The 17,126-nt window shown below is 39.0% G+C and overlaps 1 non-coding gene and 1 pseudogene across 1 annotated transcript; one reads left to right on the forward strand and one right to left on the reverse strand.

Moving 5' to 3' along the window:
- Positions 1 to 6,746: 6,746 nt before the first annotated feature.
- LOC120599529 (40S ribosomal protein S27-like) lies at positions 6,747 to 8,376 on the reverse strand (annotated as a pseudogene).
- A 116-nt stretch (positions 8,377 to 8,492) lies between these two features.
- Positions 8,493 to 8,595, forward strand: TRNAL-CAA (transfer RNA leucine (anticodon CAA)). Its single transcript is given in 2 exon segments — positions 8,493 to 8,530; positions 8,550 to 8,595. It is a non-coding gene; the product is annotated as a tRNA-Leu (tRNA).
- Positions 8,596 to 17,126: the final 8,531 nt, after the last annotated feature.

Below are 17,126 nucleotides of genomic sequence, written 5' to 3' on the forward strand. Positions count from 1 at the left end.
TGTTAACAGTTATTTTACAATAGTGGTGGGAAATGGCCCTACCTTTGTTATAAGATGATGTTCTAATTAATTTACCTTTATCTTTTCTGAGGCCTTTGCTCACTTCATTCTAATGAAGAGTGTATCCCAGTGCTGGATGCACATCCAGGATAATTTTCTGCCCAACACCATCCATTGTTTCTAGATTTCCTCCCTATCATATTTGTGGACTGACAGTCATACACCATTCCTGGAAGGATTCTTGGGCAGTATTTCAGGGATTCATTAACCTTTTGCCTCTTATTCTCTGTCTTCTTTTGGGAGATGGAGGAGTTGACCAATCTAGAATGTGTGTACCATCATAGGGGCAATTCCATCCCCATAGCAATTGTATCACAAGGTATTCTAGGGTCAGAAGGCCAAGACAGATCACTTTGAGCCAAGCCCCTAAGCATTTTTAGTTCTAATTCTCTGGTTACCTGCCCATCTGTTTGAAAATAGAGTGTGGATGCTATTTACATTGTTTTTGTTTTTTGGGGCTTGGTAGGTTTGGGTGCATAGATATTGGAGGAAAGTTGGGAATGGTCAATGGTGTTGATTTCCCTTATGAGTCCAGAATCCTGGCCAATATTTTACTTCTAGCTGGATGATAAAACTTGCTCAATGCCATGTCGCTACTTTCTAATGGTTCTGAGAAAGTAGTGCGGGACGTCCACGGCCTATAGCTCTGTATTGGTTAATCCTGTAACTACAGTAAAAACGTATTCTTTCAAATCGTTTTGATAACCAATAGGGTATGCGGGAGGCAGTGGGGTAATGTAGCAATGCTTGGCATATATCAAAGGGCCCAGAACTTGCTTCCCAAACCAGAACCATCAAATTAAGTCCTTGGAGTCATGGAGGTTGCCAGAGGCTGAGGAGGAAGAATCAGGCTGAGAGAATATCTCTATTCCTGGGGATTTGGATCTTTTCTGCTTTTGGATATGGCCTCATAAGACAAGATTCTGTGGTCTTTACTTAGTCCTATAACAGGCATTGGGGTTCCCTGGCTAAAGATCATGAGTTGGTGATGTATTGGAATGAATTCATTTATTCACTAGGTTTTAAGGGAAATAATATAATCAGGCACTATAGAGAGGGACTTCCATGAGGCTAGGTTAGCTTTGCTGAATGTTCTCAAATATAAAAAATACACGATACCATACATATATGTGTTGTGCCTGTGTGTGTGTGTGTACTGTATGTAAAATACTAACAGACATATAGCAGTGCTTGGCACATAGTATGAAGTACTTTATGCACAATAACTTATTTAATGTCCATAATCCTACAAAGTGGGTACTGTTGCCCTTATTTTACAGCTGAGGAAATTGAAGTACACAGAGTGTAAGTGACTTATCCAAGATGCGCAGCTTAGGAAGCAGCAGAGCCAGGATTCAAATTGAGATGGAACACATGATTACATACATCATATCTTGCCCCGCTATATATATGGATTATGCTTTTCTGCATGGGAAGGCAGAGTGGAAACTGAGAGACTTGGAGTGCCAGTGTTATCTCTAGGGTGATGTGAAATCCGGCGTCACCCCAGCAGCATGGGGAGGGCGTCCTCGGTTCTTCCCCACTGATTCAGCAAAGAATTACAGGTTGGCAAGATTTAGAAAAAGTAAGATTTGTTGAAAGTACAGTTTCAAAAGGAGACGGGCTACACTAAGGAAGACTGATAGCCTGTGGAATTTGGGACGTGAAAAAATAAAAGAGTACACTCCAAGGGAGGAGCGGGTTTTCGGCAAAGAGGGCTGTCACAACACAGAAATGAGAAGGTCTGTTTGGGCCGTGATGGGAAGTCCTAGATGATCCATGTGTGACGTCACCTTGACTGACTGTTGGCTGCTATATAACACTGCCTACTGTGCATGTGCTTACCCAGAATTCAGTCTGTTATAATTAGATTAATGAACCTGCAGAGGTAGGCATGATATTATAATGATGGTATAATGAGGCTGAAGTTATGGGCAGGTTAGGGTAGTACTTCCTGCACACATATTTGTGGCTGGTTAAGCAGTAGCTTTTATGGCCTTTGTGCTCTAGGATTTGGGGTAATTTGTAACCCTAAAGGGGGAGGTGTTTCTGGGAGGTCCTTTAGGAAGGTCTTTAAGGGAGGTTTCTATAGGTATAGAGCTGGGCCTTTGCTCCTTTCCGGTCATGCCTCCCTAACTACCTAACACCAGTACTTGGGATTTCTACCTTTAACAATAACTGTCTACTCTAGACTTAAGGATCTGCAACTGGAAAATTGGGTGGAGTACCAATAAAAATTGCATTCCACTTTCACTTAACCCATTTCCTGTTTAGAAAAAAACAGTGCAGCTTGCTTCCAGCGTTAATTTAATTTTATATAAACGCGCTCTTTGAGAATGAAGCAAATATGACTGGTTTTCAATGTGAAAAAATAAAAACTTCTTGGAGTTATTTCTAAACAGAACTTGTCTCTAATCCTAGTGTAACAGATGTATACATAAATCGGATTCATCAAATGAATCTTCGGCTAACGACAGTTTGAGAACGATGTTAACATCACTCATAGGAATGCTGTGTTTTTTAGGATTTGACATTTTCAACGATCTAGAATTACTATATTTTGTAAATGGAAATACTACTAAAAAAAAAATGCTATAAATAGAATGATGTCACTTGTTTCCAAAGACTATCAATATACTAGAGCGATGCGAAAATAATAAAGTGAGATATTTTATGGCAAACTTTGGGGGTAATGTTAGGACTAATCCACGAGTTATCTCGGGGTAAATGCTGTAGCCGCAAGCTCCACCGAAAAATATTCTTTGGACAAACGGGAAATGAGTTAATTCAGTCCATTGTGGTACTTACAAAGAGAGCACCTTGCTTGTAACAGTCCAAGAAAGTGTGCGCCTGGGATGGACTCTTGGTCATTGTGGAAGAGATGGAGCTGTCTCTAGGCTAACTTAGAGAGTTCACATACTGGATCTACTTTATCTCCAGTGCTTCAGGAGCAGCATCTTAATGCATTTTTATTAGCAGCAGCAGCAGCAGCTGGAGCAGGGATATATAACGTTATGAATTCAACAAAGCTATTTCCAGTTTGAATGGAGATGTACTACAAGAATGAGTGTTATTAAAAATACTGAGTGAAAAGAGCCTCAGTGTTGTATATACCTTACAATACTCTTTTTATAATATAGACAAAAGGATTGTGGTTGCCAATGGGGTATGCGGGAGGCAAAGGAGGACACAGGTTATTGTATGTTGTTTATCTTATGGTTCTTGTAATGGGTTCATAGGTGTTAAAATTTTTAACTTTAAAACTCTGGTATTTGGATAAATCCAAATGAGCTTGTAAATGATTCTAAGTTTACTCATCTGCAGAAAGGTAAGCAACATTTGAATTCATTGAATCAGGATTTGAGATCCTAAAGCAGAGGTGGGGCCCAGTAGCATTCTTTTGGCTACTCTTTGGTTCTTTCCTCAACATCTGAAGTTGTTAATTATACATTAGGACTTCAAAAACAACTTTTTAGTTCTTTCGCTCCCCAGGAATATTGTGTATTTTCAGTTGCTCTTGTTTTTCTAATTCTGGATGGGTAGGCAGAGAAGAGCATCTTCCACAAGAGCTGATAAGACCCAGAAGGGACAAATCCAGAGAGTAAAAGAAAACTGTACATGGCCCCTGCCATCCATAATGTACAAATGAGAAGATGAGAGAATACATATGATAACTGCCTAACACTTTAAAGGCACCCTGAAATTAAGAGCAAATAACTGTGATATGGTAAATGAGAACCATTGTTTATGCCTTCAGTTTTCTGTGATCCCAACCAAAGAGTGTAGATGGAAAGCACACATCTCTTCCCAGCAAAATAAAAAACAAAACTCAAAAGGTAGTGTACCAATGGTGGGTGAGTTGCCTCTTCACAAATGAAAGACAATGGTTCTTTGACTCAGATATAGAATTAACCAGTGTTAGGTGAACTTGACTCCTGGGGAGAACAAGAGAACATGGCTTCTGTTTCTGGAAAAGTTAAAGTCAATTATGAGGAGGAAAAGTAACATGAAAAGTGGAGAGCAACAAAAGATGATTTATGGATAAATGAAGCATTGTATACTGCTGAAGACATGGATGACAGTGGTCTGATAGGAAGCTGAAATCCTAGGTCTACATTTCTTCATTAGTGCCCTTCTTCTTGAGGCTGAGAGGCCAGTGTTGGTTCTGCAATAAAGTGTACTCCTTTATGTAATTAAATCACTAAATCCCTGCCCCTTCTTCAACCCAGAAATTCCTCCTGTGTGAAGATTCTTTGAAGCATAATGAGAAAGCCCAACCAAACTAGTGGAGATTGTTGTAGGGGAATTGGCTTTGCTAGGATGTAAATGTAGTAGCTTAGATTTCAAACTGCAAACAATACAGTAAGTCCTCACTTATCGAAGTTGACTTTGAGTAAGCTAAATGACACAGAATGAAACCAATTTTATTACGGGTTTAAGTTATAAACAAGAGTTAAGTTCCTATGCCATCTCATCAATGTTATAATGAAATTACATTATTCAAGGATCTGTACTTAAATTTGACAGTAATGCTCTGGTTACATTTCCTTTTTCTGTTTGGAGAATGTTAAAAAATAATAATAAATGCAACCACTTTAAAATAGAGTTGGAGCTGCCATCCCAGAGCAACTGCTTTGCAAGTCTGCTTCAAACATTTGAAATGTTAAAATGGCAAAAGAACCTTTGGACTGGGCCTAAAGCAATCTTGTGCTCTGAAGAAATGCAAAGATAACAAGAAAGCAGTTAATGACTACTGGACTGAAAATTAAAAACATTGTTTTGAATTAACATCACTGTTAGCTTTTCTGCACTATGGAGATAGCTTTCTTCTATTGATGTAATTATTCTCTTTCCCTTTCTCATAAATACCCCTTTGTCGCCTAATGGGAACATTATTTCGGATTCTGCCTAAATTAGTGCTTCCCGGAATAGTTATTCTTTTCGATATCAAAGAAATACTTGTTGCCCCTCACTCTGGAAAGGCCTTTTATCTTAATTATAAATTTCTCAGATCTGGTTGGTTGGCTTTAATTTTGCATTTTAAGTTTGAAATGTTACCAGGGCATTTGAGGGTAACATTTTGAGGTACACTCATCTCTTTCCCAGATTCCTCATTCAGAGCACATATAGAATTTATCTTGATAATAGTAAGGGATGTAATTGCCAGACCCATTTTGGGGTTTGTGATACACAAAAGAATGCAATAGAGAAAGAACAGACATTAATTTTTTGTGTGTAGAGAGATTTCATATTTTTCAACTAAAACATTTTTTAAAAAACTAAAGAAATATATCAAAATATCAACATGCTTTCGATGAGATTCCTCCCACTCCGTATTGAACTCTTCACTATGGAAGAGTTCATACCATCTCCCCCATACCATCTCCCAACTTCAATATATGGTCAATCCCATTTTGAATATAGCCTCATCTGAATTTCACCCCCATCCCTGTAGTTTAAAATAATTTTTGGAGCTTTTCAAAATTCCTCTTGTAGAAATGTTAGGTGGTCAGGCAAGAATGACAGGAGCGAAGGCCCAGCTCTGTAACCACAGAAACTTTCCTTGAAGACCTTCCATAAGTACCTCTCAGAAATACCTCCCTTTTGGGGTTACAAATTACCCTAAATCCTAGAGCTCAAAGGCCATAAAAGTTGCTGGCTGGCTAAACCAGCCAAAACCACATGTGCAGAAAGTACTGCCTTTAACTTCAGCCTCATTCTATCATCATTATAATCTCATGACTATGCCTGGAAGTTCATGAATCTAATTATAACAGATTGACTTCTGGGTAAGTATGTGCTCAACAGGCAACTGTCAGTCAAAGTGACCTCACATAATATCATCTAGGACCTCCCATCATGGCCCAAATATAAACAAACTTTCCCATTTCTGCGTTGTTACAGTTCCTACTCCTCCGTTTGGGGCCTACTGTCTTATCTCTTCACCTCTTAAATTCCACAGGGCTTCAGCCTTCCCTAGTGTGGGCCATTTCCTTCTAAAATGTACTTTCAATATATCTTACTTTTTCTAAATCTCACCAAACTGTAATTTTTTCTGCGTCAGTGGGGAAGAACCGAGGGACATCACTCAACACCACTGTCCTCTTCCTTCTCCCCAATGCCGCTAGGGCAATGCTGGATTTCACATCACCCCAGCAGTAACAGAAGGTGTTTCCATAAAAATGTAGGATGACCTCTGGCAAGTCCTACTGCACAATAAATATTTTTAGCAAATAGTAAAAATATTTATGTAATTGTATCTCACCTTATTCCAGAAAGGACTTCAAGCCATTTAAGACAAAAAGCAAAATCGAGGTGTTAGCAGGAGGTTAACATGCATACAGGGAGAAAGACATAAGGACAGGACAGAAAATGACCAGGAATAAAAGAATATGTATAGCAGCATAACATTGCAAGGACACTAAATGTGGGCCACGGGTTGGATTTTAAAGATTTACATGGGAACCTTGTTAATTTTATATCTCATAGTTTCTGTGAGATGGGAATTGACTAAATGATTAAAAGACTTAATGGGATTCTTGTTAATAAAAGGAATTTCCTGCATGAGTTCTTGGTAAATAGAAACTATCACAAGGGTTTATCTCTCATTAATGAGTTTTACAAATCAATAAGGAATAATGAACACCTCAAACATTTGGTATGTACGGAGGTAGAAACAAAAATCCTTTTTTTTTTTGTATCCAAAATGTGTTTATTGGGATGGTTCCTCACTCATCTTAATTCATGATGCTTTTAGTGCTGTTTCCTTCTGAAGGAGCATCCTTCTGTAAACCTTGCTTTTCCTCCACAGGACAGTGGAGCAGCCAACACGCAACACTACCGTTTGTGTATGGCTGAGGACAGTGGTGATTTTATCGCATCCTGGGCACTTCATCTCTATGAAATAGGAGTTGGGGGGTCTCCACCAGGCGCTTCTTCTTGTGTTTCCTCTTCTCTTCTGAAGAGGGATTGATGAGGTCCTTTGCGAGAGGCATATTCTCCTGGGGAGGTCATCACCGCTGGAAAGGCGAAACAAAAATCCTTTTAATATGAATGTTGAATCTCACTAATAAAGCCATATAACAATGCCTTATCATTTTTCACCTATTAAACTTTTGTTATTGTTTAAATATAGACTTCTATGTTGGTCAGGTTTGGGGGATCGAAATTGTTTCAAATTTTTTGGTAAGCAGTTGGACAGTATGCATGAAAAGCTTTTAAAACTGGATAAACTTTGATGTAGTAATTTCATTTCTAGAAATTTAAGGAAATAATTATGGGTATTTGAAAATATCTAAACAAGAATGTTCTTTAGAATATTGCTCATGAAAACGAAAGCTTAGAAATAATCCAGAGTTTAATACCATTTTAATGTGGAATGTCAGCAGGAAAAAACCCACAAATTTTAAATTTTGAAGAGGTTACTAGTGCCATGTTGGGAATCACTTAAGGTACTACAATAGAATTATAGCTTATGAAAGAAAATATAGTAAATCAATCATTTCTCTCATGCAGAAGAGGGACCTAACCTTTACCTTATTAAAAGAAAAATGAAAACCTTGTGTATACCTATCTGTACAAAACCTATTAAAAAATCTCTAAATCTGTCCAAGGGCTGTCTGGGCACAGCTGGAAGAGTCTGAGTAAGGAGATGTGGCACGTTCCCTATATTCTCACCTCACCACGCCCCTTAAAAATCGCCATTGTTATCACCGACCTGGCAATGGACGCCATAAAGACTTTTAATTAGGAATATCTGAGAGTGACCAGGAAGGTCAGGACGGGAGCATGTCGCTCCAGGAGTTGCTCTGGACCCGGGACAGGTCAGCCCCTCGTGGCAGAGACCGGCCTTGTCCCACCTGCACGTGTGGGAGATGTCGCGTCTTGCACGGACTTTCTTAGGCTGTTCGCCGCTTCACTTTCGGAGCCCTAAGAAACTCCTCAATGAGAGGCAAGGCAGTTCTAGGGACAACAGGAACCTAAATAGAAGAGAGAAAAGAGGGCCATGCCATAGAATCGGAGTTGTTTTTTAAAATTTTTTTCTTTGTTTCTCACTATCTTCAAAATAAAGAAACCCTAAGGCGAGGCTAAACACACTTGAGATTTCAGTAAGATTTCGAGGCCGGAAAGCCGACCAAGCGACTTGGGCAAATTGTTATTTCTTCCTTACCGAAATAAGGGCTGTCTGGGCACACTAAATGTTTGTACTCCTTTCTTGAGATTGGGATGAGAATGCTAAGGATCATAAGAGACCTACGCCTAGTTTTATGCCTCAACATTTTTATTACTCCCGCAGTAATAACCTGCCTGTGGCTTTTTTCTTTTTGGGCCTGTTACCCAGCGACCCTGAAATCAACGCTTTGACTTACGTCACAGAAACGCTGCGCCTCTGTATATATTTTAGTGAAAAATCTAGAGCTGCTTTACAGGGTGTCAGGATGGCCGAGTGGTCTAAGGCGCCAGACTCAAGCTCTGCTTCCCTTTGGGGATTCTGGTCTCCGAATGGAGGCGTGGGTTCGAATCCCACTTCTGACACATCGTTTTCTTTTTATCCCCTCTATTGTACAAAACAAATATTTATATTGATCGGAGCAGTAACATAAACAACTTGCTCACAGAGTTAAAAATCGACTTAAAAAATTTTTCTCACAGAGACTTAACACCGAAAAGATTAAAAGAGGAAGCATCGCGGTATTTTTTGGAAGCCGAGAGATTTGGTGTAGACTCCTGATAAAGAGCGGATTACTAGAGGGTTACTTCTCTGAGGCATCGCGAGATTATCTGGAAACTGCGAGAAATGGAAACGCCTGTTTTTCTCTCCCGTTGTGCCGGAGGAGAAAGGGACGACGACCTCGTTCCTCGCGGCTTCTCTGCTTGGCTCACTCACTGTGTCCCAGACCCAGGCCCTTCCCTGAACATTTCCTGTATCAGTCCCACTAATCCCACTCCCTTCTGTTTTATAGCAGTGCCGTCTTTAAAGAAATCCTACATTGATCTTGTGCTTTATTCTCCATGTTCAAACGTCTTGAAACTAGTTTTTAACACTTCCTCTGTAAATTGTGCACATTTGCACATTGGCATTTGATAATTATTGTTTCTTCTCCTCATTCAAAATTGAGTACCATTTCAACTTCTGAATAAAATGTAAAAGCTATACCTTCCTCCTCCAAATGTAGCCACCATCAAAATTTTATTGTATAGCATACTGTTTCATTTTTTCTGCATTCTCATTTATATATTTATAATGATTTTATTTGTTTGTTTGTTTTTCTACAGAAATGCGATCGCACCAAACACGCCGTTCTCCGACAAATTTTTCACTTAATATATCTCAGGTCCTTTTCATGGGAACACGTTCTTTTCCCTTACAAATGGAGTATCGCAAATCATTCCACAGGATAAATATATCTACTTCATTTATCCACTTTTTTTTTTTGCAGTATTTCTAATTGTTATTCATCCAATAAATATTTAATTAATGCTTATCATGTGCCAGGGGATGCAACCCTGGGGGGTGTGGCAGTAAAAATATGAAATAAGATAGGATAGGATGGGATGGGATAGGATAGAATAAAAAATTAAACTAAATTTAAAAAGTATTAAAATAAGTTTCTGCCCTTTTGTTGCTTATATTCCAGTTAAATGACTTGGGTTCTGCCTTAGGAACACCACATTCCAAAATTTCCTTATATATCAGGAGAAGAATATAAATCCTGTATCTTGAGACTAAGTGTTTAAAGCCAGCTATTGAAGATTCATATATGCATGACCATATATTTCTCTATCATTATGGCCATTTATGACTGTAGTCATTTGATTACTGATTTTATCCTAATAGTTAAAGTGTAAGAGACTGGGTAGGTGAAAGAAAGTTGGCTTATTTGACAATAAAATTCTCAGGAAGCATTCGTCATGGACAAGATCCAATTGTTCCATTTGAGAGGTCACATTCTGAAGTCAGATGGCTGGAACCAAATGGTTTCAAGTACTACCAAACAGGTTCAACTCCCTGGAGTTCCTAACTGTGGTTAAGTAAAATATGAAATGAAATATAAAAGCTTTAGGAGGGGAAATGATACCAATTCTCACAAGATTTTTATTATATTATTAAATACACAAATGTACAGTGCAATATATCATATGCATGCATATCCACTGCCCTCATAAACTCAATTTCAGGGTATAGACAAGTGTGTCTCTGAAGACTCTGGAAGAATTTGTAGTTTCTGCTGGGGAACTGGGTGAGTTGGAAAAAGACAGGAAGGTAGTATAAGGGAGAGGAGATAGCAGCTATTTTCCCAGAAGTTTCTAGAAGAAAAGGAAGCATGGATGCTATCATAAATGACTTTTCATGTAACTATCATATTGGAATTCAAAAGCTTAATTTTAAACATAATTACAAAATTTTTATAAAACTATTTTTAAGAGGAAATTTCCCCTTCTTGTTTCACTCACAAGTGCCTCTTGGAATTATTGAGAAGGTTATTCAGCCCTTCATCCACTCTCTTCTTTCCCATGTGAGTAAAAGTCTACAGGAGTTTACTTTCTTTGATCCACATTTCTTGTTTGGATGGCATTAATGTCGAACTTCACTTTTGTGGTATCCCTTAGCCCTTTGCACTGGTGGTTTTTAGGGGTATCTAGCAGCTTTACAGAGTTGCTAGGTGAGTATGTATACTGGGTTTTAGGTCTAGACATGGGGAAAAGGAGCAGAGAAAGCTCATTCTAGCTTCAGATCCAAACTGAGGTTCTTGTGCTATTCCACAAGAAAGAATTAAAGGGTAAGATAAACGGCTGGATGGTGCCAGGGTCCAGTGACCAGATTCTTGTCCTATTCCACAAGAAAGAATATGAGGGCAAGGAAAACAGCAAACAGGAAAATGCAAAATTTACTAAAGCGAAAGTACACACTCAAGATTGGGGGTGGCGGGGGGCAGTGCAAGCTTGAGAGATAAAGAGAGTGAATGCGTGTTTCTGAGAGTTTTTCCCAAGATGGCTGGTTATAAAAATTTTGTTTTTCCCAGAGGCAGAACCCAGGAAAACATAGTGCTGATGTAACCTCCTTGTTTCCTCCCAGTAGGCAGGCAGCTCGGTTCTTGCGTTTTCTTCCTCATATGGTGTTTCCGGAACTGTCATGGTTTCAGGTGCATGATGGGAGCTGAAATATTTGCGCTGGAGATGAGATCATAATGATATTATAATTAGCCAAAGGTCATGCCTTAGCCAAAGATGGCATCTAGGCTGGAAAAGATGGATCTTGGCTTATTTACTCCCTGCCAGGGCTAAAACTGGGGGAGGTCTGAAGAAAGGAAATATTTTCAGAGCCATATCCTGGAATGAGTGGGGGTTTCCCTTCACTGCCTGTCCTGCCTCAAAACTGACACAGGACAGGGCAAATTTCCCCAAGTTGCGGGGAGACCAAGCCCTGTGCCAAGAGAAGAAGAGTGTCCTTTGGCGGAGAGTGTGGAAAGAATTCAACACACACGCCAAAGTTAGAGTCAAAGGAAGGTTTATTAGAAAAGGGGTAACATTCCCCAGAGAGCATGGTCTCCTCTCAGAGGCAGAGAGTGAGAGAGACAGTGCGAGAGACAGAGAGAGAGAGACAGAGTAAAGGCACTGAGAGGAACTAAGAGGGACATGGAAAGACAGTCAGTAGGGCCGAGTGTTCAGGGAATTCAGTTTATATATCATTCTTTAGTTCCTGTGAGTTATACTTTAAAAGACTTTGTTAACACATTTCCCTTGATATAGATAAACAGTGAGGAAGGTGTATAGTATCTAGCATGAAAAGGTAAGAATGTGTAGACTGAAAGGCCTGCTGTCAGTTCCCAGCCTTTAATCCATGGGTTCCCTATGGTTTTAGCCATAGAGAATGAGTCTATTGGTTCTTGTTTCCCCTTCATAGGTGTGGGGAATGGGTTGTTAGCAATCCAAGCAGAAATCTTCCTTTGTTCTGCAGGTGTCCTCCTGGCCTGGCTGCAGTGCTGATCAGCATATTGCAGTCTGTGATTGTGGTTTGATTAACATTTTAATTCTCTTGCCTCCTCCCTACATTAAAACCATGTTCGGCAATTTACATATACCAGCTACAAAGCTGATATTTTTTTCTGCCACTGGTGTATATTCCTTAATTGTTACCAAATTGATAAAGGATTCTTGAAAAGTAAAATTATGACTTTCATATAAAAATAGAAATGAATGTGTCAAAGACTATTTAATTCATGAAATAATGTAACAACCAGAAAGACATTACAATTGGTTAAAAAAAAAAAAATCAAAGTACTACATATTTATAGACAATCTGGAATGCTGAAATAAATTTAGAAATAGATTTTTTTAAGTTGTCAATTTTCAGGACAACGATTGATTCCATTTTACTGGACACGATTTCTTTGTATTTCTGTGGATGAAAATGATTTGCATTGTTATAAGTTTCCTACAACTTAAAAAGTCATAAGATACCTCAAAATCAACGGAAGTTGCTCTATGGACTGAATATTTGTCACTTCCCCCCCCCAATTAACATGTTCAAACCTTAACCCTTAATGTGATGGCATTAGGAGATGGTGTCACCACTGGGGTGATGTGAAATCCGGGTAGGCCCAGTAGCATGGGGGAGGATGAGGAGGTGGATAGTGGAATATGGTGGATGGTGGCATGTGTTATTGTTCCTTGGTTCTGCTCCACCAACGCAGTAAAGAATTACAGGTTGGTGAGATTGAGAAAAAGTAAGATTTATTGAAAGTACATTTTGGAAGGAGACAGGCCCTGCTAAGGAAGGCTGCAGCCCTATGGAATTTAGGAGGTGATGTTGCAGGAAGTGACACCCAATGGAAGAAATTGGACACTCAGACAACTTTGTTGGGGGAAGGATAATTTATTGCCGGCAGAGTGTGTGAGGCTTTAACAGTACCAAAGCATGAGCTCTCTCTCCTTAGATTTCTTACAGCTTATATACCTCTGCAGTGTCATGCAAGGGGTACGTGATTCCTTTGTCTGAGGTTCTATGTGCACTTCATGACTCAGGATGGAGAGGGAGAGTTTCAGGTGGGGGTTGCAAGGAGGAAGGAATTCCTGGACCACCAGTCCTATCTATTTATCGATCGTTTTGTCTTGTAGGTATAACAAGAGTTTCCAGAAGACCATTCAGAGATCTACAGGATGTGGTTAATCTATAACCGGCTGAGTTAGTCATTTCTGCAAGCCCTTCCCTTTGCATTTCTCAGATGCTTCCTCTCTTAGTGAACATATAAGACAGTATACTCCAAAGGAAGGGGCGGGTTTCCAGCCAGGAACGCTGTAACAATGCAGAAATGAGAAAGTCTGGGCCGTGATGGGAGGTCCTAGATGACCTGTATGTGAAGTCACCTTGACTGACAGTTGGCTGCTATATGGCTCTTTGCCTACTGCGCATGTGCTTGCCCAGAAATCAGTCTGTTATAATTAGATTCATGAACTTCCAGGCATAGTCATGATGATAGAATGAGGCTGAAGTTAAAGGCAGTACTTTCTGCACATGCGGTTTTGGCTGGTTTAGCCAGCCAGCAACTTTTATGGCCTTTGAGCTCTAGGATTTAGGGTAATTTGTAACCCCAAAAGGGAGGTATTTCTGAGAGGTACTTATGGAAGGTCTTCAAGGAAAGTTTCTGTGGTTACAGAGCTGGGCCTTCGCTCCTGTCATTCTTGCCTGACCACCTAACATTTCTACAAGAGGAATTTTGAAAAGCTCCAAAAATTATTTTAAACTACAGGGATGGGGGTGAAATTCAGATGAGGCTATATTCAAAATGGGATTGACCATATATTGAAGTTGGGAGATGGTATGGGGGGGTAGGGTTCACTGTATATTTTCTTCATTTTTGTGTGCTTAAAAGTTTCCATAGTGAAGAGTTCAATATGGGGTGGGAGGAATCTCATCGAAAGCATGTTAATATTTTATATTATTATAAAATATTATATTAACATACCATGATATATTTTAGTTTTTTAAAAAACTGAAAAACATGAAGTTGAAAAATATGAAATCTCCCTACACAAAAAATTAATGTCTTTTTTTTCTCTATTACATTCTTTTGTGTATCATAAAGGTGGCTCCTGTGACTCATGTCTAACTAACTACCTAACAATAGGGTCTTTGTAATGTAGGAGGAAGAAAGAGAACTAAAATGTTAATTCAAGCTATATTCAGAGACTGCAATATGCTGATCAGCGCTGCAGCCAGAACACCTGCAGAACAAAGGAAAATTTCTGCTAGAATTGCTAATAATCCATTCCCCACACTGTGAAGGAAGAACAGGAAAAACAGAGCCTTTAAGTGGCTGCCCTACACAAAATAAAATTGTTTATTCCCTATGGCTAAAACCATGGGGAACCTATGTATTAAAGTCTGGGAACTGCTGGCAGGCCTTTCACGCTAAATATTCTTACCTTTTCATCTATGTACTCTTCCCCTTCCCCTTCTTCACTGTAAGTCCATATCAAAAGAAATGGGTAAAAAAAGTCTTTAAACTGTAACTCACAGGAACTAAAGAATGATATGTAAACTGAATTCCCCAAAAACTCTCAGTGCCTTTACTCTGTCTCTGTTCCTCTAAGTCTTTCTTAGGCTCTTACTCTCTGCCTCTGAGAGGAGAACACACTCTGTCTGTGGAGTGTTACCCCTTCTCTAATAAACTTTCCTTTTGACTAACTTTGGCATGTGTTTGAATTCTTTCTACACTCTCTGCCAAAAGACCTTCTTCTCTTGGTGCAGGGCTTCGTCTCTGTGCCTCCCAGAGGAAATTCACCTTGTTCTGCATCATTTGGAAGGTAATTGGGATTAGATAAGGTTATAAGGGTAAAACCCTCATGAATGGGATTAGTGTCCTTATAGGAATTCTGAGATAGCTTGCTTCCTCACTCTGCTTTCTTCTACTTGAGGACACAGTAAAGACAGCCTTTGCAACCAGATAGACAGCCTTCTGCATCCAGCCTCCTTCTTCTTCACAAGAGCCCAAAGAGAACTTTCCAATTTCCAGAACAATAAGAAACAAATTTTTATTTTTTAAGCCATCCAGTTTACGATATTTTTGTTATAGCATACCAGTCTACTATCTACTAGGCCAGTTGCCCTAGACAAGGTACGCAGGATTTATTTTTTATTTTTTATTTTTTTTGCCTATCTTAAACTCACATCTTTTTCTGACAAAATTCACATGGAAGAAAGATGTGATTATAACCTTCAAAACTAAACACATGCTTTCTGATAAGGAGAAAATTCTGAGATGTTTTAAATTAAATTACAGCAGCCAGAGAATGAGGAAAAGAGACAGAACTGCTTGTCTGTTAATAGCTACTGACCTGTTAACAAAGGATTTCTCACATCCGTGTTTTGCCATTTGGAATTTTGGATTAATTTCCAGGTGACCATTTCCACAGATTACTTTAGCCAGGCACCATCTAACTCCAGGAGTCTCCATGTGTTTACACATGGGCTTTCTGGACTGCTGTCCCAGCTAATCTGCAATAGCAGACATTTCTTCATGTGGATTCTGCTAGCTCAGAACTTATGCCACTTCACCTCCCTCCACTCCTTTGCCTATAGCCCATGTAAATTCAGAATTCCTTCTTCCTCCTTCTCCCTGCTTGATGTATAAAAACAACTGCAAAACTCTGGGACAATGAACATGTTGTCTTCTTTTCGTAGGCATGCCCAAACTGGGTCTTTTAGCTAGTATTTTTGGCTCAATAAAACCTTCCTTACAAAGAGACTTTTAGCTGTGGAAGTTAAATTTTTTTAGTTTAACATTCCCTTTTAGTATTTAGTTAATATAATCACATAGAATTGATTTTTAGAGTTGAATTTATTAAAAAGTGGAGAATTTGGGTATCTCACCACATCTCAGCAAGCACTCTCCAATTTGAAATAATTCTACAGCCAGTGTCCTTTTTGTATGTAATAATAGCAAACATTTATTGAGCAAATCTATGAAATTTGCATTGTTACATGCAAGTTCTTCACATCTAGGTATTTCAGGGTTTTAAAATTTTCATTAACATCAAGGTCGTGATCACAAGAAAAAAATAAGAAAGAGGAGGGAAAATGACTTAAATTTCTATCTAATACAATCATTTATGGTTTGAAATATTATCCACCAAACTAAATGATCCTTGACATTGACCTAATAATCTCCTCTGTGAAAGCTTCCTCTTTGTTTCTTACTTCCTTTCTACCTTTTTTCATTTTCTTTCTCCTTTTCCTGCCAGTCCCCTGTTAACTCTGGAATCCTGCACTCTCCTGCACATTTCATCTCCACAAAATTATTTCCTCTAAGAAAAATAAACTACAGATTATTTAAAGAAAAGAGATTATAAATGCCTTTCAAAATTCTCTAAGAAAATTGTGGGTTCTTATCCAAAATCCATCTTGTATGTCTGGATTTACCCTACTTCTCCCTGCAATGTTCACATTTCTGATTCTTTGATGAAATAAAAGATAATAACCTCTGAAAAGCTTTCACAAAATTAATTCTTACCCACTCCATTTTCAAATGGCAATTATATGTGAGGTGCCTGTTAAATCCTCTTTTTTTGAAACTTCCAAGGAGACCCCAACCTCTCAATGTTACTTAACTGTCTGAAAAAACATAAGATGAACTCCTTGAAGAAAGCATCCCACTACACTTGCAGTTCAGTGTAATAAGTGTTAAAGAAGAGAAACCTTCCTTGAAGTGCCAAGTTAAGGCATCAGTATAAGGAGGAGAAAGTGTGGAGGTCCAGAACCAGTCACCCCAAGATGTACTTAATGGTATACAGCCTCTTTTGAGCTAAAGGGAACTTTGGCCACAGGCTCAAGAGAAACTTCTGCCCCCCTCTGCCCCTTCCCTTAACTACCTAGAAAAATTTGAATTAGAGACCTTGCCCATATAAGATTATCAGAGGTAACTTTTCACCTATCTATAAGGCAGGGCAAACTTCTATTTACTAAAGATCTGCTCTTCTTATCTTCCTGCAATCAATCAACTTTTGAAGCTCCCAAAGCACCTTACCTCATCCCTAACTGAGGATGTCTTTCTTATATACCTCAA

Source organism: Pteropus medius, unplaced genomic scaffold (assembly GCF_902729225.1).
Source record: "Pteropus medius unplaced genomic scaffold, Ma_sr-lr_union100, whole genome shotgun sequence".
NCBI classification, from domain to species: domain Eukaryota; kingdom Metazoa; phylum Chordata; class Mammalia; order Chiroptera; family Pteropodidae; genus Pteropus; species Pteropus medius.